The sequence below is a fragment of the Lagopus muta genome, chromosome W (genome assembly GCF_023343835.1).
Source record: "Lagopus muta isolate bLagMut1 chromosome W, bLagMut1 primary, whole genome shotgun sequence".
NCBI classification, from domain to species: domain Eukaryota; kingdom Metazoa; phylum Chordata; class Aves; order Galliformes; family Phasianidae; genus Lagopus; species Lagopus muta.
In genome coordinates this window covers 2,641,137-2,664,045 of record NC_064471.1, presented here as the reverse complement: position 1 = coordinate 2,664,045, position 22,909 = coordinate 2,641,137, and the positions used below count along the sequence as shown (strand labels likewise).

The following is a 22,909-nucleotide window of genomic DNA, read 5'->3' as shown; positions in this document are numbered from 1 at the left end:
ACAAAAGGAGAGAGAATGATCCAAATTCTTCTGAGTGCTGCTTTTGCTATTAAGCGAAGCAAAGTGAAAGGACCTGCCCAGGAGATTCAGTTCCTAGGTATAAAGTGGCAAGATGGCCGTCGTCACATCCCGACAGATGTGATCGACAAAATCACTGCCATGTCTCCACCCACTAATAAGGAAGAGACACAATCGTTTCTGGGTGCAGTGGGCTTTTGGAGAATGCTCATTCCATACTACAGCCTCCTTGTAAGCCCCCTTCATTATGTGACGTGAATGAGAAATGAGTTTACATGGGGCCCTGAGCAGCAGCAGGCTTCTGAACAGATTAAACAGGAGATAGCCCGTGCCGTGGCCCTAGGGCCAGTACGGATGGGACAGGGTATAAAGAACATCCTCTATACTGCTGCTGGAGAGAACGGTCCCACTTGGAGTTTGTGGCAAAGAGCCTCAGGAGAGACACGAGGCCGACCCCTGGGATTCTGGAGTCGGGCATACAGAGGGTCTGAAGAGGGCTACACTCCAACTGAAAAGGAGATCTTAGCTGCATATGAGGGGGTTCGGGCTGCTTCCGAAGTAGTCGGTACTGAAACACAGTTCCTTCTGGCACCTCGACTGCCAGTGCTGAACTGGATGTTTAAAGGAAAGGTTCCCTCCTCCCATCATGCTACTTATGCCACTTGGAGTAGGTGGGTTGCGTTGATTACGCAGCGAGCGCGGATGGGGAACCTCAGCTGTCCAGGAATCCTGGAGGTCATCATGGACTGGCCTGAAGGTTAAAAGTTTGGAACCTCACCAGCAGAAGAAGTATCACGTGCTAAAGAAGCCCCACCATACAATGAACTAACAGACAATGAAAAGAAATACGCCCTGTTCACAGATGGATAATGTCATATTGTGGGAAAGCAGCGCAGATGGAAATCTGCTGTGTGGAGCCCCACACGACAAGTTGCAGAGGCCACTGAAGGGAAAGGCGAATCAAGCCAATTTGCAGAGGTAAAGGCTGTCCAGCTGGCCTTAGATGTTGCTGAACGGGGGTGGTGGCCAATGCTCTATCTTTACACTGACTCTTGGATGGTAGCAAATGCCTTATGGGGGTGGTTACAGCAGTGAGAGCAAAATAACTGGCAACGAAGGGGTAAACCTATTTGGGCTACTGACTTGTGGAAAGACATTGCTACCCCAATAAAAAATATGGTTATAAAGGTGCACCATGTAGATGCTCATGTGCCCAAGAGTCGGGCTACAGAAGAGCAGCAAAATAACCATCAGGTAGACCGAGCTGCCAGAATTGAGGTGGCTCAAATAGACCTGGACTGGCAGAACAAGGGTGAATTATTTCTGGCTCGGTGGGCCCATGAGACCTCAGGTCATCAAGGGAGAGATGCAACATACAAATGGGCTAGAGACCGAGGGGTGGAATTAACTATGGATGCCATTGCACAGGTTATTCATGACTTTGACACATGTGCCATCATCAATGAAGCCAAGAGGATGAAACCTCTCTGGGAGGAAGGGCGATGGCAAAAGTACAAATATGGGGAGGCATGGCAGGTTGATTATATCACCTAGCCACGATCTCGCAATGGTAAGCATGATGTGCTTATTATGGTGGAGGCAACCACTGGGTGGCTCGAAACATATGCAGTATCTCATGCTACCGCCCGAAACACCATACTGGGTCTCGAGAAACAAGTCCTGTGACAACATGGCACCCCAGAAAGGATTAAGTCAGATAATGGGACTCATTTCAAAAATTCTCCTGTAAATACTTGGGCCAAAGATCATGGCATTGCATGGATTTACCATATTCCCTATCATGCACCAGACTCTGGTAAAATTGAATGATACAATGGGTTGTTAAAATCTATGCTAAAAGCACTGGGTTTTGGGACATTTAAGCACTTGGAGAAGTATTTGGCAGAAGCCACCTGGTTAGTCAATACCAAAGGATCTATCAATCGTGATGGTCCTAACCAATCCAGTTCCCTACATGCTATAGAGGGAGACAAAGTCCCTGTTGTACATGTAAAGGGCATGTTAGGAAAGGCAGTTTGGGTTCTTCCAGCTTCTGGAAAGGGCAAACCTCTCCGTGGTACAATTTTTTCCCAGGGACCAGGATCCACTTGGTGGGTAATGCAAAAGAATGGGGATGTCCAATGTGTACCTCTGGGAAACTTGATGCTGGGGGAGTGCAGTTACTAATTCTATGTATATATATATATAGTCATGTATGTGTAATGCACTGTAATCATTTTTTGTTTGTATATATGTGTATATATTTTAAGCATGATGTAACGATGTAGAATAAGGGGTGGAATGTCATGGTTCTATGCTTTTTTCATTTTTTTTTGTTTGTTTGTTTCTTTGTTTTTTATTTTGGGTTTCAGTATTGCACATCAAAACATCATGTAGTGTACAGGGCATTGAACTGTTAATGCCCCAATTGCAGGTACCTATCCCTATACATTACAGAAGTCACGGGATCTGGCTCTTCCGGGTGGGGGGTGGGCAATCTCTTGCTGACTCTCAGTGGGTGCTGAACAGTGCTTTCCTAGCCTTTTCAAGCTTTTCAGGTTTGAATTGGTCCCGGGAACTCTCTTTCTCATCTTGTCTGATTTATTAATCTCAATTTCAATTAAATTGTATATATTGTGTTATCTTGTTTTCCGATATTATAGTAAAGTGAGTTTTCCTCCATAGATTGTTGCCGCTGCTCTTTTCCTTCCTTCTTTCCCATTTTTTGTGGGACTGTAATGGGGGGGGAGGGCAGAGGCCTATCGCCCCTGTCACAGGCATAGATTGATCTAGTCAACTCCGTGACAACGTGCAGTCATTTGGTCCTGACGTGGTTAGGGTTACTAGTGTAGGAGGCAACGCAACAGAAATCAAGGGTGAGGTTTATAGAGAGAGTGCCAACAACAGCATGGAACCTAGAAGATTTTGTTGTTCCAAACAGGAAAAAAAAAAAAAAAAAAAAAAAAAAAAAAAAGATGCCTCAGGAGTCTTGGGCCACGGTGCCTGAGACACTGGAAGCAAAAGTATTGGCCATAGCACAATTCATGGCATGACAAGGGATGTTAGTCCCCCTAGAGCCTCCAAGCGGGACCGGAGGCCATATGTAGAATTAACGATTTAACGGTCCCGAAAAAATATTCAGAGAGTTATGGCATTAGTGGACACCGGAGCACAAACATCAATTACATACAGAGATCCGACGAGATTTGATGGGGACAGAGTGATGATTGGTGGTTTTGGGGGACAGACTATTCCTGTCACCCAAACATGGTTAAAATTGGGGGTTGGGCGTCTCCCACCCCGGGAGTACAAGGTGTCTATTGCCCCAGTCTAAGAATACATCCTGGGCATAGATATTATATGGGGTCTGGCTCTCCAGACAACCGTGGGAGAGTTCAGACTTGGACAGAGATGTATCAGTATCCGGGCAGTGCAGGCAATACTATGAGGCCATGCGAAACATGGGCCTGTTTGCCTGCCAAATCCCTGCCGGATTACTCATGTGAGGCAGTATAGACTCCGGGGTGGGCAAGATGAAATACCGAGAATGGTGCAGGAATTAGAAAAAGTGGGCGTTATAAGACCTGCACACAGCCCATATAATTCCCCCATACGGCCAGTATGGAAGTCGGATGGCACGTGGAGAATGACAGTGGATTACAGAGAATTAAATAAGGTCATGCCACCTATTCATGCAGCTGTACCCAATATTGCCTCCCTAATGGACACATTGAGTAGGGAGATAAAAACCTATCATTGTGTCCTAGATCTAGCAAATGCATTCTTCAGTATCCCAATTGATGAGGAATCTCAAGATCAGTTTGCGTTTACGTGGGGAGGCAGGCAGTGGACCTTCCAGGTCCTGCCACAGGGGTACGTGCATTCACCAATGTATTGTCATAATCTAGTGGCGCGTGATGTGGCTGATTGGAGAAAACCTGATGATGTTAAGCTATATCATTATATTGATGATCTCCTGCTGACATCCGACTCACTGGAGGCAGTAGGACAGGCAGCAGATTCATTAACTGCCTATTTACAACAAAGGGGATGGGCTATAAATCTCCACAAGAAACACTGGTCGCTCCACCCAAGAAGAGTCCTGTTCAGGAGGGAAAATATCCTATCCCTGAAGATGCCTGGTACACAGATGGGTACAGCAAGGGCAACCCGAGCAAGTGGAGAGCAATAGCATACCATCCTTCCACCAAGACAATCTGTTTTGATGAGGGGGATGGTCAGAGCAGCCAATGGGCAAAACTGCGAGCCGTGTGGATGGTTGTAACCAAGGAACCCAGTGATGGTATCCTGAACATCTGCACAGATATTTGGGGTTGGGCTATGTAGCGGGTTCTCACTCTTTCGATTGCACAGTGGGCCACCCAAGAATGCACTATCCATGCCTGACCAATCTGGGGCAAAGACATATGGTTAGATATATGGAATACGGTCAAACACAGGACTGTACGTGTCTACCATGTTTCTGGTCATCAGCCCCTACAGTCATCGGGAAACGATGAAGCCGACACATTGGCCCGAGTTCGATGGATTGAGAATTCACCATCTGAGCACGTCGCCCGCTGGTTGCATCTGAAGCTACGGCATGCTGGACAAAAGACCATGTGGGCAGCTGCTAAAGCATGGGGACTGCCCATGCAACTATCTGATATTGTTCAGGCATGCCAGGATTGTGATGCTTGCTCCGAGATGAGACCGAGATCGTTGCCCGAAACAACAGCCCATCTTGCTAGAGGACACAATCCTCTCCAGCGATGGCAGGTCGATTACATCGGGCCCCTTCCTGGCTCCGAGGGGGCAAGATATGCCCTGACCTGTGTTGACACTGCAAATGGGCTACTGCAAGCCTATCCAGTACCAAGAGCAAACCAGGCATATACCATCAAGGCACTCACTAAACTGATGTCTGCCTATGGGACACCTCAAGTCATCAAGAGCGACCAAGGGACTCCTTTTACTGGTGGAACAATACAGCTCTGGGCAGAAGAAAATAACATCGAATCGCAATTCCACCTGCCATATAATCCAACGGGGGGAGGCCTCATCGAACGTTATAACGGTATTCTTATGTCTGCCCCGAAGACAGACTCCCAGTCTCTGCAGGAGTGGACGAAAAGACTGTATGAAACCCTGTGGGACCTGAATGAAAGACCTCGAGACGGCAGATACAGTGCCCTGAGAATATTGCAGACGACATGGGCCACCTCGCTTAGGATCCAAATTACGGGCACTGATCATCAGGTAAGACCCTAGATTGGTAAGGAAAATAATCATCTGCTCCCTGCCCCTGATAATTTAGAACTGGGTACCCATAAAATGGCCCTGGAAGTTGCAGGTAGGACCCAAGTGGTGTGGCCTACTTGCACCTTGGGGGAGATTGTTGGAGGAGGGAGGCTCAGTAGTCCCTCCAGTAATAGGTACATGGCCTACTGATATTGTGGTCAACACTCTGTTTTTCATTGCTAAGGGGACCCTCATCCTGTCCCTATGGCAGGTCTGTAATATGGCTGTATTTCTCCCCGTGAGTCTTTGAGCCTTCAGGATCACCAGAGGGAACGAAATGCTATCAAGCGTTCCAGTGTTGCTGTCAGATCACGTACAACACCCAGTGATGGTCTGCATGGGACTGATGGAACATAAAACGGACCTGCACCTCATGACCTCATGCCTCCAGTCACATCATCGAGCACTGGCGCATTGAAGAATATGGTCATTCACTTATCATCACTCGTCTTGAATTGTAACAACACACGTTGCGATGAAAATTGTGTAAGCGTCGTGATATAGCGGATCTCTGTATTAGGGAAAGTTTACTCTTTAGTTAACCTGATCATTGGTTTACACCATGAAGGGGTGGAGTGTATTGGAACTACTGAGTCACTGCCTGAACCTCTGATTGATCACCTGAGGCGAGCCACGAGTCAGCCAGAGGAGCACAGGTGAAGGCAATTCACCTGTGCTGCTGCAAGGGGGGGAGCCAGGCTCCACCCCTCCTAGACCTATTTAAGAGCTGGCTACCAGTAGGGAAGGATGTCTTTTGGAGTTGTTGTTTGTTGGTGTTTTGGTTGTGCTTCCAGGATTGGGATAAACCTTTTATTTATTTTCTTTTCTTGTTTTAATCTGTTTTGCTTAACTCTCTTGTTTATTTTGTGGTTGTAACTTCCCAATATTCTTTGTTTATACAATATGCTAATGAGTTCTTGCAGCGTAATGTGTACGCTAATGTACTATGTATGCGTGTTTTCAATGTTTGAATGTTGAATCTTAATCTTTAGAGGGCACGCTTGTTTGTCAAGTCACCCAGTACATATCAAAAGGAATGAAGGTATGCTGCATCACAATGCACTTGACGAGTGTTCTTCCTGGATTTTAGATGATATCGCCACCACTAGCTTTGCTTTTTAACCAACAATGGGTGATAACCTGTGTGCTGTACTTCTCAAAGTCAGCACCTTCACAAGTGGTGTTGCTGCTACTGCTGAGATGCACCATTCACTACCTCAGTGTGCTCACACCCTCTGTTTTGTCTTTGTGAGTGTTCAGCAAGCTTCTATGCATGTCATTGGATACTTTTTTTTTCCTGCATGAAGGAACTGAAAGACACACTGTCCTGGTTTTATGTGTTCCATATCATGGCATCATAGAATCCTAAAGGGTGGAAAAAACCTCTAAGATCATCAAGTCCAACCATCCATCTCTCAACAGTAGGTCCCACTAAGCCACATCTCTCAGCACAATGTAAGAACACTCAGAAAACCTCCAGGAGTGGTCACTCCACATCCAACCTGAATCTGTTCTGGAACAATGTGAGACCTTTCTCACTAGCCCTATTACTAACTGCAGCAGTGGAGTGGCCAACACTTCACTACAATCTCCATTCAGTTAATAGTAGGGAGCGGTCAGGTCACCTCTGAGCTTCCTCTTCTCCAGACTGAACAATCCCAGCTCCCTCAGCTGCTCCTCATAAGGCTTGTGCTCCAGACCCCTCAATAGCTTTGTTACCCTTCTCCAGACATGCTCCTGGGTCTCACTGTCTTTCTTGTAGTGAGAGGCCCAACACTATACACAGTACTTCATGGTTCTATGTTTTTTTTTGTTTTTTTTTAATTTTGTTTTTGGGTATCAGTATTCCACAGCTTTTCAGGTTTGACTTGGTTCTGGGAAGTTTCTCATCTTGTCTGATTTATTAATCTCAATTTCAATTAAATTGTATTATATTGTGTTATCTTGTATTCTGATATTATAGTAAAATAAGTTTTGTTCAGTAGATTGTTGCCGCTGTTCTTTTCTTCCCTTCCTTCCTTCCTATTTTTGTGGGACTGGGGTGGGGGGGGAGGGCAGAGGCCTGTTGCCCCTGTCACAGACATAGATTGATCTGGTCAACTCCGTGACAGATTTTTGGTGCCCAACATGGGGCTCACTACTTTTTAGCTTTTAGAACGAATCTCTTTTTCTCTCTACTCTTAGAGAGCTTCGTTAGGGAGCATGATCAGTAGTTCAGGTTTCTGTGCTGGAAAACCTGACCTTGAAAGATTAGGCGTACTGCCAGTGTTCTGAGATATTTGTAAACTTTGAGCACTACTTAGTCTGAGTAGTGCCTTTTTTTTCTTTTTTTTTTTCCCCTCCTCTTGGTAGCTTCAATTCATTAACCCCTTTTTAGCAGGCACCACTGATGAACCCACTCATTAACGTGGGGGTGCTGGGTAAAGGATTAAAAGCAATGGTGTTACTCACAACCTACTGGCCAATAATCCATCTCACACTTGTGTGTTTTGGAATTGCATACGTATATGGGAACTGCTGAGTCACGGCCTGAACCTCTGATTGATCACCTGAGGTGAGCCTTGAGTCAGCCAGAGGAGCACAGGTGAAGGCAATTCACCTGTGCTGCCGGAAGGGATGGAGCCTGACTCCACCCCTCCTGGACCTATTTAAGAGCTGGCTACCAGAGGGGAAGGATTTCTTCTGGAGATCCCCTCTTTTGGTATCTTCTGGTGAGCTCAACCCAAGGGTAAGCTCTTCCACTTATTGTCTTTTGTGATCCTTGTTTGCTTTGCCTTACTCTCTTGATTATATTACGATTATAACATTTTGATATCTACTGATTATACACAATTATGTTGTGATTATAACATCTTGGTTATACACTTGGCGAGCCAGGCAGGCTGAATATATTGAAATTAACATCATGTCTTTCCTATGGAATTTCTATAAATGGGGCAAGGGGGAGAACAATACTCCTCTAGAGAAAATGATTCCAGGGCAGATCCCAGGATTTGAGGGATCGCCCTATTATGAGTTAGCTGCCATCATTGAAAAATGGGGTCCTTTACGTGTTATGGGCAATCTCTCCCCATATCGCATGGCGGACTATTTTCAAGGACTTGGCAAGGATGTCCTCACTACCAAAGAAAGACAATTGGCTGCCTCCATGGTGGCATGGCCATTATTAACTGTCTTAAATCGTGCAGATATAAGAAATAATACTTTAGAAACTGAAAATCAGCTTTTGAAAGACTGCATTGAAAAGCTGGAGCACGAACTTGGTGTTTTAACGGGGAAGAAGCCAATTCTACATCTTCCTGTAAGCCAAATTCGTAATATTTCAATAAATGATGTCCAGACTCCTGAATCAACAGACTTCGTTGATCAGGACAACAAGAAATCCAAATCAGATCTTGAGTGTCCAATTCTAACTGATCCATTGGAAGTCAGTCCTGTTGTAACCCAAAAAACAAAAAAAGTACAGGACAGACCGGCAGGGGTGCCGCCTGATCAATGGCCCCCTGCCCAGACTCATTTACATGTTACAGCTCAGCCATACACGGCAACAGAATTAATGGACTTAGTACAATGATTTCGGCAGAAGCCTAGAGAAAGTGTGCTGGCTTGGTTATTGAGATTGTGGGATTCTGGGGCAGAAAGTGTCTTGGTGAATGGCCCAGAAATAGCTAAATTGGCCACCATGACCGTCCATCCTGACAGAGGTTATACGTAGGCAATCAATATCGTGATGAAAATGTTAATGGCGGCCTGCCGTATGGTATGGCCGAATAAATCAGACATACCGTTACATACAGGTATGTGGTCCTCCATGGAGGACCTTCAAAATTATATCCGTGAACTGGGTGTAAGAGAGGCCATCTATGAAGATACATTTGATGGCCCTGATATGGTTAAATTTTCAGCAGGGATGAGAGATTTAATTTTACAGCAAGCTCCCTCCCATCTGTACAGCACCCTAGTTTCCATATTAAATCCCCTTGTAGCATCAGAAGCCGTAGTCCAGCAGGCTGCCCAGTTAGTTGCTGACTTGGGAGAAACAGAACGCCTGCGGACTAGGCGCAATATTCGGTTTTTAGAGGAAGCAGAGGTCCTGCCGGTAAATAAAACCAAAATGCTGGCTACTCGAGCTCCTACATCGGGACCCATAAGGGTATCCCGAAAACAAATGTTTAATGATTTAATTCGGGCTGGGGTCCAATTTGCTAAGATCGACCGCCAGCCCAACCACGTCCTTCTCCAGCTCTGCAGACAACTAAAGGACAATCAAAAATTCCAGAGCTACCCTAAGAAATCAAGGCTGAGAGCTATAGAGAGGGTTCCAACAACAACATGGAACCTAGAAGATTTTATTGTTCCAAATAGGAAAAAAAAAACCACCTCAGATGTCTCGAGCCACAATGCCTGAGCCGTCGGAAGCAAAAGAATTGGCCCTAGCACAATTCATGGAGTGACAAGGGATGTTAGTCCCCGTAGGGCCTCCAGCTGGGACCGGAGGCCCTATGTAGAATTAACGATTTATTGGTCCCAAAAAAATATTCAGAGAGTTATGGCACTAGTAGACACAGGAGCAGAAACATCAATTATCTATGGAGATCCGGGAAAATTTGATGGCGACAGAGTGATGATTGGTGGTTTTGGGGGACAGACTATTCCTGTCACCCAAACATGGTTAAAACTGGGGGTTGGGCGTCTCCCACCCCGGGAGTACAAGGTGTCTATTGCCCCAGTCCAAGAATACATCCTGGGCGTAGACATTCTATGGGGTCTGGCTCTCCAAACAACTGTGGGAGAGTTCAGACTTCGACAAAGATGTATCAGTATCCGGGCGGTGCAGGCAATATTAAGAGGCCATGCGAAACATGAGCCTTTTTGCCTGCCGAAACCGCGCCGGATTACTAATGTTAGACAGTATAGACTCCCGGGTGGGCAAGATGAAATATCGAGAATGGTGCAGGAATTAGAAAAAGTGGGCATTATAAGACCTGCACACAGTCCGTATAACTCCCCATATGGCCGGTGCGAAAGTCGGATGGCACATGGAGGATGACAGTAGATTACAGAGAATTAAATAAGGTCACGCCGCCTATTCATGCGGCCGTACCCAATATTGCCTCCCTAATGGACACATTGAGTAGGGAGATAAAAACCTATCATTGTGTCCTAGATCTAGCAAATGCATTCTTCAGTATCCCAATTGCTGAGGAATCGCAAGATCAGTTTGCGTTTACGTGGGGAGGCAGGCAGTGGACCTTTCAGGTCCTGCCACAGGGGTACGTGCATTCACCAACGTATTGTCACAATCTAGTGGCGCGTGACCTGGCTGATTGGAGAAAACCTGATGATGTTAAGCTATATCATTATATTGATGATCTGCTGTTGACATCCGACTCACTGGAGGCAGTAGGACAGGCAGCAGATTCATTAACTGCCTATTTACAACAGCGGGGATGGGCTATAAATCCCCAAAAGGTGCAAGGTCCAGGCCTGTCCGTAAAATTCCTGGGGGTTTTTTGGTCAGGAAAGACCAAAGTGCTACCCAGTGCTGTTATAGATAAGGTTCAGGCGTTCCCAGTCCCTACAACATCGAAGCAGCTGCAAGAGTTTTTAGGTATATTGGGTTACTGGCGTTCCTTTATACCTCACCTAGCGCAGCTGCTAAGGCCACTATACAGACTCACAAAAAAGGGGCAGCTATGGGACTGGGGGAAAACCGAACAGGATGCTTTCCAACAAGCAAAACTGGCAGTTAAACAAGCTCAGGCATTGGGTATTTTCGATCCTACCCTCCCAGCCGAGTTGGACGTTCATGTTACTCAAGACGGCTTCGGTTGGGGCCTGTGGCAACGCCAGAGTTCTGTTCGGACCCCCATTGGTTTCTGGTCTCAGGTTTGGCACGGAGCAGAAGAAAGATACAGTATGATTGAAAAACAGTTATTGGCTGCCTATTTGGCATTACAGGCAGTAGAGCCAATAACTCAAACAGCTGCAGTTATAGTCAAGACCACTCTGCCAATTCAGGGGTGGGTGAAAGATCTGACCCACCTTCCTAAGACAGGGGTGGCCCAAGCACAAACAGTGGCACGATGGGTCGCCTATCTCAGCCAAAGGAGCAGTCTGTCTTCATCCCCCTTGAAAGAAGAACTCCATAAGATCCTAGGCCCAGTGACGTATCACAGTGATGCACCAAAAGAAACACTGGTCGCTCCACCAGAGAAGAGTCCCGTTCAGGAGGGAAAATATCCTATCCCTGAAGATGCCTGGTACACAGATGGGTCCAGCAAGGGCAACCCGAGCAAGTGGAGAGCAATAGCATACCATCCTTCCACCAAGACAATCTGTTTCGATGAGGGGGATGGTCAGAGCAGCCAATGGGCAGAACTGCGAGCCGTGTGGATGGTTATAACCAAGGAACCCGGTGATGGTATCCTGAACATCTGCACAGATAGTTGGGCTGTGTACCGGGGGCTCACTCTTTGGATTGCACAGTGGGCCACCCAGGAATGGACTATCCACGCCCGACCGATCTGGGGCAAAGACATGTGGTTAGATATATGGAATACGGTCAAACACAGGACTGTACGTGTCTACCATGTTTCTGGTCATCAGCCCCTACAGTCACTGGGAAACGATGAAGCCAACACATTGGTCTGAATTCGATGGATTGAGAATTCACCATCTGAGAACATCGCCTGCTGGTTACATCAGAAGCTATGGCATGCTGGACAAAAGACAATGTGGGCAGCTGCTAAAGCATGGGGACTGCCCATACAACTATCTGATATCGTCCAGGCATGCCAGGATTGCGACGCTTGCTCCAAGATGAGACTGAGATCGTTGCCCAAAACAACAGCCCATCTTGCTAGGGGACACAATCCTCTCCAGCGATGGCAGGTCGATTACATCGGGCCCCTTCCTCGTTCCGAAGGGGCAAGATATGCCCTGACCTGTGTCGACACTGCAAGTGGGCTACTGCAGGCCTATCCAGTACCCAAAGCAAACCAGGCATATACCATCAAGGCACTCACTAAACTGATGTCTGCCTACGGGACACCTCAAGTCATCGAGAGCGACCAAGGGACTCATTTTACTGGTGGAACGATACAGCTCTGGGCAGAAGAAAATAACATCAAATCGCAATTGCACCTGCCATATAATCCAACGGGGGGAGGCCTCATCGAACGTTATAATGGTATTCTTAAGGCTGCCCTGAAGACAGACTCCTAGTCCTTGCAGGGGTGGATGAAAAGGCTGTATGAAACCCTGCGGGACCTGAATGAAAGACCTCGAGACGGCAGATACAGTGCCCTGAGAATGTTGCAGACAACATGGGCCACCCTGCTTAGGATTCAAATTACGGGCACTGATCATCAGGTAAGACCCCAGATTGGTAATGAAAATCATCTTCTGCTCCCTGCCCCTGAAAACTTAGAGCCAGGTACCCATAAAATGAAATGGCCCTGGAAGGTGCAGGTAGGACCCAAGTGGTGTGGCCTACTTGCACCTTGGGGGAGACTATTGGAGGTGGGAGGCTCAGTAGTCCCTCCAGTAATAGGTACATGGCCTACTGATATTGTGGTCAACACTCCGATCTGTATTGCTAAAGGGACCCCCATCGTGTCCCTATGGCAGATCAGGACACCTCCTTTGGTGCCTGATATCGTTATGCAGCCGCAGATATCCGGCCAGAAGGTGTGGTACAGGCAGCCAGGACATGCCCAGTACAAGCGGAAGTGTTGACCCAGTACAGAAATACGGCCTGTATCTTGCCCTGGAGAGCAGACCTTCCCCTCCTGGTACCTGTAAAACATCTGTATTACTCCCCGTGAGTCTGTGAGCCTTCAGGATCACCAGAGGGAACGAAATGCCATCAAGTGTTCCAGTGTTGCTGTCAGATCACGTACAACACCCGGTGATGGTCTGCATGGGACTGATGGAACATAGAATGGACTTGCACCTCAGGACCTCATGCCTCCAGTCACATCATCGAGCACTGGCCCATAGAAGAATATAGACATCCACTAATCATCACTTGTCTTGAACTGTACCAACATACGTCGCGATAAAATTGTATAAGCGTCGCGATATACCGGATCTCTGTATTAGGGAAAGCTTACCCTTTTGTTAACCTGATCATTGGTTCACGCCATGAAGGGGTGGAGTGTATGGGAACTGCTGAGTCACTGCCTGAACCTCTGATTGATCACCTGAGGTGAGCCATGAGTCAGCCAGAGGAGCACAGGTGAAGGCAATTCACCTGTGCTGCTGGAAGGGATGGAGCCAGGCTCCACCCTTCCTGGACCTATTTAAGAGCTGGCTACCAGAGGGGAAGGATCTCTTCTGTAGATCCCTTCTTTTGGTATCTTCTGATGAGCTCAACCCAAGGGTAAGCTCTTCCACTTATTCTCTTTTGTGATCCTTGTTTGCTTTGCCTTACTCTCTTGATTATATTGTGATTATAACATTTTGTTATCTATTGATTATACACAATTATATTGTGATTATAGCATCTTGGTTATACATATACGTTTATAGCTACCTAATGACACTGATGGAGACACATATATTTTACCTATATGCAATGTGGTACGATTTGAATTTTGACATTTACGTCCCAGAAGGAATGGCTAATTTCACAAACAACTACATCCCAAATGGAATAGCTAATTTTACAAACAGCATGATGTTCAGACCAGTCTCTGGGTTTTCTTCTTCGTTTGTCAAACGGTTTACGAATTTTGAATTAATACTCAAGTTGGTGTGTGTGTCATTAAGTTCTCTGATTGTATTTGTAATTGTATTCATAATTGTGAATAATAAGAGGAAGGAGTCTCTTCCAAAACCAGAGAATGATGACTGGCAGGGAATATGGAGACATTTAGGAAATGTCTTAGAAGCATGGGGACCCGCAGTGTCATGGGATTTTACTCTTGAACACCTGTGGTTTCCCGAGAAACTAAGCCAGTATTTGAGTCAGGGACTATGTGGCTTACATAAATCTAAGGAGGTACAACTGATTTGGGGTTTGGCTTGTGCTTACCATGCCCTATATAATACCATTTTGGAGAGAGTTTCCGAACTGCGGTTTAAGCCAAAGGGGAAAATCCCCAAGTCAAATCTAATCAATCACAGGAGACACCAGTAACAATACCAGTTGCTCCTGTGGAGGACAAGAAATGGAAACGAGTGTCTTTTCGTCTTGAATGAAAAAGAGAAGGGGAGGAGGAGGTGGAGGAAAATCCAGGCAAGGGGCCCTCCTCAGAACCACCACCATTGCGAAAGGCAAAAGGGAAAGCTAGGAGACATACAGAAGAGAGTGATGAAGAGGAAACCTCTATTACTACTCGCCGGCCTCTAAAGGTGACTGAAATCCAAGGTTCAAGAAAGGAACTTACATGGCACCCAAATGAAACTCTTGTTTCCTGGTTAGTTCGCTGTTGGGACAGTGGAGCCCATAGCTTGCTTTGGGTGGTAATGAAGCTCGCCAGGTTGTTGCCTCCACCGTAGTAAGCACATAATGCTTTCCATTGCGAGATAATGGCAAGGTGATATATTTGTACTTTTGCCATCGCCCTTCCTCCCACAGAGGTTTCATCCTCTTAGCTTGTTTGATGATGGCACATGTGTCACAGTCATGAATGATTTGTGCAATAGCTTCCATACTTAAATCCACCCCTCGGTCTCTAGCCCATTTGTATGTTGCATCTCTCCCTTGATGACCTGAGGTCTCATGGGCCCACCGACCTAGAAGTAACTCATCCTTGTTCTCCCTGTCCAGGTCTATTTGAGCCACCTCAATTCTGGCAGCTTGATCTACCTGATGGTTATTTTGCTGATCTTCTGTAGCCCTACTCTTGGGCATATGAGCATCTACATGATGCACCTTTTTAGCTATATTTTTTGTTCGGGTAGCAATATCTTTCCATAGGTCAGCTGCCCAAATAGGTTTACCCCTTCTTTGCCAATTATTTTGTTCCCACAGCTGTAACCACCCCCATAAGGCATTTGCTACCATCCAAGAGTCAGTGTAAAGATAGAGCATTGGCCACCACCCCCGTTCAGCAACATCTAAGGCCAGTTGGACAGCCTTCACCTCTGCACATTGGCTTGATTCTCCTTTCCCTTCAGTGGCCTCTGCAACTTGTCGTGTGGGGCTCCACATAGCAGCTTTCCATCTCTGCTGCTTTCCCACAATATGACACGATCCATCTGTGAACGGGGCGTATTTCTTTTCATTCTCTGGTAGTTCATTGTATGGTGGGGTTTCTTTAGGATGTGGTACTTCTTATTCTGCTGGTGTTTCAAGCTTTTTACCTTCAGGCCAGTCCATGATGACCTCTAGGATTCCTGGATGGCTGAGGTTCCCCATCCACGCTTGCTGCGTAATCGACGTAATCCACTTACTCCAAGTGGCATCAGTAGCATGATGAGTGGTGGGAACCTTTCCCTTGAACATCCAGTTCAGCACTGGCAGTTGAGGTGCCAGAAGGAACTGTGTTTCAGTACCGACTACTTCGGAAGCAACCCGAACCCCCTCATATGCAGCTAAGATCTCCTTTTCAGTTGGAGTGTAGCCCCCTTCAGACCCGCTGTAGGCTCGATTCCAGAATCCCAGGGGTCAGCCTTGGGTCTCTCCTGAGGCTCTTTGCCACAAACTCCAAGTGGGACCTTTCTCTCCAGCAGCAGTATACAGGATGTTCTTCACATCCTGTCCCATCCGTACTGGCCCTAGTGCCACAGCACGGGCTATCTCCTGTTTAATCTGTTCAAAAGCCTGCTGCTGCTCAGGGCCCCATGTAAACTCATTTCTCATTCACGTCACATGATAAAGGGGGCTTACAAGGAGGCTGTAGTTTGGAACATGCCTTTTCCAAATACCCACTGTGCCCAGAAACGATTGTGTCATTTTCTTATTCATGGGCGGAGACATAGCAGTGATTTTGTCGACCACATCCGTCTGGATGTGATGACGGCTCTCTTGCCACTTTATACCTAGGAACTGAATTTCCTGGGCAGGTCCTTTCACTTTGCTTCGCTTAATAGCAAAACCAGCACGGAGAAGGACCTGTGTTATTTGCTCTCCTTTCTCAAAAACTTCCTTTGCTGTGTTGCCCCACACAATGATGTCATCAATGTACTGTAAGTGCTCAGGAGTGCTCGGGGAGATTACAAAGAAGTAGCTAAGGTATGCAGGGAAGAAGTTAGGAGGGCAAAAGCCCATCTTGAGCTCAGATTGGCCTCTGCAGTAAGAGACAACAGAAAATCCTTTTATAAATATATCAATGGGAAAAGAAGAATCAAAGATAATTCTCATCCTATACTTGATGCAGCAGGGAACGTGGTCACTGAGGACAAGGAGAGGGCTGAGATTCTCAATGCCTTCTTTACATCTGCCTTTAATAGTCAGATCAGTTATCCTCTGGGCTTTTTATGCTCCGATCTGGAAGTCTGGGACACAGCACAGAATATGCCCCCAGCAATTCCAGTGGAGACAGTCAGAGATCTCCTCCTCTGTCTGGACTGTCAGAAGTCCATGGGACCGGATGGGCTGCACCCTCGGGTGCTGAGGGAGCTGGCGGGGGTGATTGCCGAGCCCCTCTCAGCCATCTATCAACTCTCCTGGTTAACTGGTGAGGTCCCAGAGGATTGGAGGCTTGCTGATGTGACTCCCATCTTCAAGAAGGGCCGCAGGGAGGATCCGGGGAACTATAGGCCTGTCAGCCTTACCTCAGTACCAGGGAAGGTTATGGAGCAAATCATCTTGGATGAGATTGCACAGCATGTACGCAGTGTCCAGGGGATCAGACCCAGCCAGCACGGGTTTGTGAAAGGCAGGTCGTGCTTGACCAACCTCATCTCCTTCTACGACTGGGTGACCAGTCTGGTAGACGAGGGAAGGGCTGTTGATGTAGTCTTCCTAGACTTCAGCAAAGCCTTTGACACGGTCCCTCACAGGCTTCTTCTGCGGAAACTGGCTGCCCGTGGTCTGAACAGATATACACTTCTTTGGGTAAGGAACTGGCTACAGGGCCGTGCCCAGCGGGTCGTGGTGAATGGAGTGAAGTCCAGCTGGCGACCCGTTTCAAGTGGTGTCCCCCAGGGGTCGGTACTGGGGCCGATCTTGTTTAATATCTTTATTGATGACCTGGATGAGGGGATTGAGTGCACCCTCAGCAAGTTTGCAGATGATACCAAGCTGGGAGGTGGTGTTGATCTGCCTGAGGGTAGGGAGATTCACGGATTTGACCAGATCAATCTATGTCCGTGACAGGGGGAACAGGCCTCTGCCCTCCCCCCCCCCACCCCAGTCCCACAAAAATGGGAAGGAAGGAAGGGAGGAAAAGAACAACGGCAACAATCTATGGAGGAAAACTTATTTTACTATAATATTGGAATACAAGATAACACAATAGATACAATTTAATTGCAATTGAGATTAATAAATCAGACAAGATGAGAGAGAGAGTTCCTGGGACCGATTCAAACCTGAAAAGCTTGGAACGGCTAGGAAAGCACCCTCCAGCACCCACTGCAAGGCAGCAAGAGAGCGCCCCCCCCACCCGGAAGGGCCAGACCCCGTGACTTCTGTAATGTACAGGGATAGGTAGCTGGGATTGGGGCAGTGACACTTTAATGCCCCGTACACTACATGATGTTTTGATGTGGAATACTGAAACCCAAAAACAAAAAAAAACAAAAACAAAAAAAAAACATAGAACCATGACATTCCACCCCTTATTCTACATCGTTACATCATGCTTAAAATATATATACATATATACGAACAAACAAAAAATGATTAAAATGCACACATGGCTATATACATATACATAGAATTAGTAACTGCACTCCCCCGGCATCAAGTTTCCTTGTGGTACACACTGGACATCCCCATTCTTCTGCATTACCCACCAAGTGGATCCTGGTGCCTGGGCAAAAATTGTACCACGGAGAGGTTTGCCCTTTCCAGAAGCTGGAAGAACCCAAACTGCCTTTCCTAACATGTTCTTTACATGTACAACAGGGACTTTATCTCCCTCTACGGTATGTAGGGAACTGGATTGGTTAGGACCATCACGATTGATAGATCCTCTGGTATTGACCAACCAGGTGGCTTCTGCCAAATGCTTCTCCCAGTGCTTAAATGTTCCGCCACCCAGTGCTTTTAGCATCGTTTTTAACAATCCATTGTATCGTTCAATTTTACCAGAGGCTGGAGCATGATAGGGAATATGGTAAATCCACTCAATGCCATGATCTTTGGCCCAAGTATTTACAAGAGAATTTTTGAAATGAGTCCCATTATCTGACTCAATCCTTTCTGGGGTGCCATGTCGCCACAGGACTTGTTTCTCGAGACCCAGTATGGTGTTTCGGGCGGTAGCATGGGGTACTGCATATGTTTCAAGCCACCCAGTGGTTGCCTCCACCATAGTAAGCACATAATGCTTACCATTGCGAGATCGTGGCAAGGTGATATAATCAATCTGCCAGGCCTCCCCATATTTGTACTTTTGCCATCGCCCTTCTTCCCACAGAGGTTTCATCCTCTTGGCTTGTTTGATGATGGCACATGTTTCACAGTTATGAATAACCTGTGCAATGGCATCCATAGTTAAGTCCACCCCTCGGTCTCTAGCCCATTTGTATGTTGCATCTCTCCCTTGATGACCTGAGGTCTCATGGGCCCACCGAGCCAGAAATAATTCACCCTTGTTCTGCCAGTCCAGGTCTATTTGAGCCACCTCAATTCTGGCAGCTCGGTCTACCTGATGGTTATTTTGCTGTTCTTCAGTAGCCCGACTCTTGGGCACATGAGCATCTACATGGCGCACCTTTACAATCATATTCTTTATTCGGGCAGCAATGTCTTTCCACAGTTCAGCAGCCCAAATAGGTTTACCCCTTCTTTGCCAGTTATTTTGCTCCCACTGCTGTAACCACCCCCATAAGGCATTTGCTACCATCCATGAGTCAGTGTAAAGATAGAGCATTGGCCATCTCTCCCGTTCAGCGACATCTAAGGCCAGTTGGACAGCCTTTACCTCTGCAAATTGGCTCGATTCTCCTTTCCCTTCGGTGGCCTCTGCAACTTGTCGTATGGGGCTCCACACATCAGATTTCCATCTGCGATGCTTTCCCACAATACGACACGATCCATCTGTGAACAGGGCATATTTCTTTTCATTCTCCGGTAGTTCATTGTATGGTGGGGCCTCTTTAGCACGTGATACTTCTTCTCCCGGTGGTGTTCCAAACTTTTTACCTTCAGGCCAGTCCATGATGATCTCTAGGATTCCTGGACGGCTGAGGTTCCCCATCCGTGCTCGTTGTGTAATCAGTGCAATCCACTTACTCCAAGTGGCATCAGTAGCATGATGGGTGGAGGGAACCTTTCCTTTAAACATCCAGTTCAGCACTGGCAGTCGAGGTGCCAGAAGGAGCTGTGTTTCAGTACCGACTAGTTCGGAAGCAGCCCGAACCCCTTCATAAGCGGCTAAGATCTCCTTCTCAGTTGGAGTGTAGTGCTCTTCAGACCCTCTGTATGCCCGACTCCAGAATCCCAGGGGTCGGCCTCGTGTCTCTCCTGAGGCTCTTTGCCACAAACTCCAAGTGGGACCGTTCTCTCCAGCAGCAGTGTAGAGGATGTTCTTTATACCCTGTCCAGTCCGTACTGGCCCTAGGGCCACGGCACGGGCTATCTCCTGTTTAATCTGTTCAAAAGCCTGCTGCTGCTCAGGGCCCCATGTAAACTCATTTCTCATTCGCGTCACATAATAAAGGGGGCTTACAATGAGGCTGTAGTTTGGAACATGCATTCTCCAAAAGCCCACTGCACCCAGAAAAGATTGTGTCTCTCTTTTGCTAGTGGGTGGAGACATAGCAGTGATTTTGTCGATCACGTCTGTCGGGATGTGACGACGGCCATCTTGCCACTTTATACCTAGGAATTGAATCTCCTGGGCAGGTCCTTTCACTTTGCTTCGCTTAATAGCAAAACCAGCACTCAGAAGAATTTGGATCATTCTCTCTCCTTTTGTGAAGACTTCTTCTGCTGTATCGCCCCACACAATGATGTCATCAATGTACTGCAGGTGCTCAGGAGCGCTGCCCTGTTCCAATACAGTTTGAATCAACCCATGGCAAATGGTCGGGCTGTGTTTCCACCCCTGGGGCAAACGGTTCCAGGTATACTGAATGCCCCTCCATGTGAAAGCAAACTGTGGCTTACATTCTTTGGCCAAAGGGATGGAAAAGAAGGCATTAGCAATGTCAATGGTGGCATACCATTTGGCCGCTTTTGACTCCAGTTCGTATTGAAGTTCTAACATGTCCGGCACAGCAGCACTCAGTGGGGGTGTGACTTCATTCAGGCCACGGTAGTCCACCGTCAGCCTCCATTCTCCACTGGCTTTACGCACTGGCCATATGGGGCTGTTAAAAGGCGAGTGAGTTTTGCTGATCACTCCCTGGCTCTCTAGTTGACGAATTAACTTCTGAATGGGGAGCAAAGAATCCCTGTTGGTACGGTACTGACGCCTGTGCACCATTTTTGTAGCAATCGGTACGTGTTGCTCTTTTACTTGCAGCAGCCCCACAACAGATGGATCTTCTGACAGGCCAGGCAAAACAGACAGCTGCTTAATGTTGTCTGTGTCCACAGCAGCTATTCCAAAGGCCCATCGATACCCCTTAGGATCCTTGAAATGCCCCCTTCTGAGATAATCAATACCTAGTATACATGGAGCCCCTGGGCCCGTCACAATAGGATGTTTTTGCCAGTCCTTACCAGTGAGGCTTATCTCGGCCTCCAACACAGTCAATTCTTGAGAGCCCCCGGTCACTCCAGAAATATGGATTGATTCTGTCCCTTCATGACTCGAGGGCATTAGAGTGCACTGTGCACCAGTGTCCACCAGGGCCTTATATTTCAGTGGTTCTGATGTGCCAGGCCATCGAATCCACACAGTCCAATATACTCTATTATCCCTTTCCCCCCCCTGACTGAGGGCAGGGCCCCTCTATTCATTACCTGTGGTAACTGGAGCAACTGCACTGGTGGTTGATCTGCCTTGTAATTCTTTCACCCAGGCTCGTAGTACAGGAGTAGGTTGACCGTGCCACTTCCCCATGTCTTCTCCATGGTCACGTAGGTAATACCATAAGGTAATTTGCGGTGTATTATTCCTTACTTGAGCTGGAGAGCGTCTGCCTCTAACAGCTGAGATTTTTGATCGTGCACGTAAGAAGGAAGGTTCATTGTCTTTAGTTAGGTGGGCTCGCAAAAATCTCATCGTCTCCTTCATCTCCTTCACATCCTTCGCTAGACTTGTTTGATTATCCTGATCTTCATTCAGCGTCTCTGATACTGCTACAGGTTTGTCACGGTTAATCAGTTGAGACACTTGCTCCGTCATCATTCTTGATATTGCAGCAACGGCAGAATGAATTGGGGACAGCAATTGTTCGTAGTTTTGGAGCGTAACAATTAATTCATAAATTAAGGGCGTTCTCTGTTGTTCCTGGTATCTGTCACACGCTGACGTTAGTGTAGCGGCATATTTGTCCGGCGCTGTTGTCACAATTTTCTGCCATATCTCAGGCGTTGTCCTCACTCTTTCAGGGTCGCGGTTTTGTTGTGGGTGGTTAGGAACAAAGTCAGGGTCATACAACATTTCCACCACGCCTATTTCCCTCAAATACTGGATACCCTTTTCAACTGTATCCCATTTTTTCATTGCAATCTTCAAGCTATTTTTGAAGGGATACTTTTCCTTCACAGCTGTTAACACTCGTTCCCAGAGGGAGGCAGCCTCATCCGAACATCGACTAATTGCTCTATCAATAGCTGGATCTCTGGCAATGGCACCTAGTTGGCGAGCTTCATTACCATCCAGAGACAAGCTATGGGCCCCACTGTCCCAACAGCGAACCAACCAGGAAACAATACTTTCATTCAGGCGCTGTGTGAACTCCTTTCTTGAGCCTTGGATTTCAGTCATCTTTAGAGGCCGGCGAGTAGTAATAGACTTCCTCTTCATCACTCTCTTCTGCATGTCTCTTAGTTTTCGCTTTTGCCTTTCGCGATGGTGGTGGTTCTGAGGAGGGCCCCTCGCCTGGATCTTCCTCCTCCTCCTCCTCTTCTTCTCTTTTTCGTTCAAGACGCGAAGACACTCGTTTCCATTTCTTGCCCTCCACAGGAGCAACCGGTATTGTTACTGGTGTCTCCTGTGATTGATTAGATTTGACTTGGGGATTTTCCCCTTTGGCTTGAACCTCAGCTCGGAAACTCTCTCTCTCCCGAATGGTATTATATAGGGCACGGTAAGCACAAGCCAAACCCCAAGTAAGTTGTACCTCCTTAGATTTATGTAAGCCGCATAGTCCCTGACTCAAATACTGGCTTAGTTTCTCAGGATCCCACAGGTGTTCAAGAGTAAAATCCCATGACACTGCGGGTCCCCATGCTTCTAAGACCTTTCCTAAACCTCTCCATATCCCCTGCCAGTCATCATTCTCTAGTTTTGGAGAAGACTCCTTCCCCTTATTACAAATAAGGAATACATTCAGGAGAATTGATGACACGCAC

General features: G+C 47.0%; 2 protein-coding genes across 4 annotated transcripts in view; one reads left to right on the top strand and one right to left on the bottom strand.

Moving 5' to 3' along the window:
- The window catches only part of LOC125686439 (uncharacterized), a 152,637-nt gene extending 141,932 nt beyond the window's left edge, over nt 1-10,705 (top strand). The window contains exon 2 of the mRNA XM_048930416.1: nt 10,396-10,705. The gene's annotated coding sequence lies outside the window, so the exon portion shown is untranslated. The remainder of the gene's footprint in view (nt 1-10,395) is intronic.
- The window catches only part of LOC125686403 (uncharacterized), a 292,860-nt gene that overhangs the window by 152,254 nt on the left and 117,697 nt on the right, over nt 1-22,909 (bottom strand). The window contains exon 1 of one of the 3 annotated variants that reach the window (XM_048930340.1): nt 22,190-22,208. The exons of the other annotated variants lie outside the window; for them this stretch is intronic. The gene's annotated coding sequence lies outside the window, so the exon portion shown is untranslated. Of the gene's footprint in view, nt 1-22,189; nt 22,209-22,909 lie in introns of those variants that run through there. 3 annotated transcript variants of the gene reach the window in all.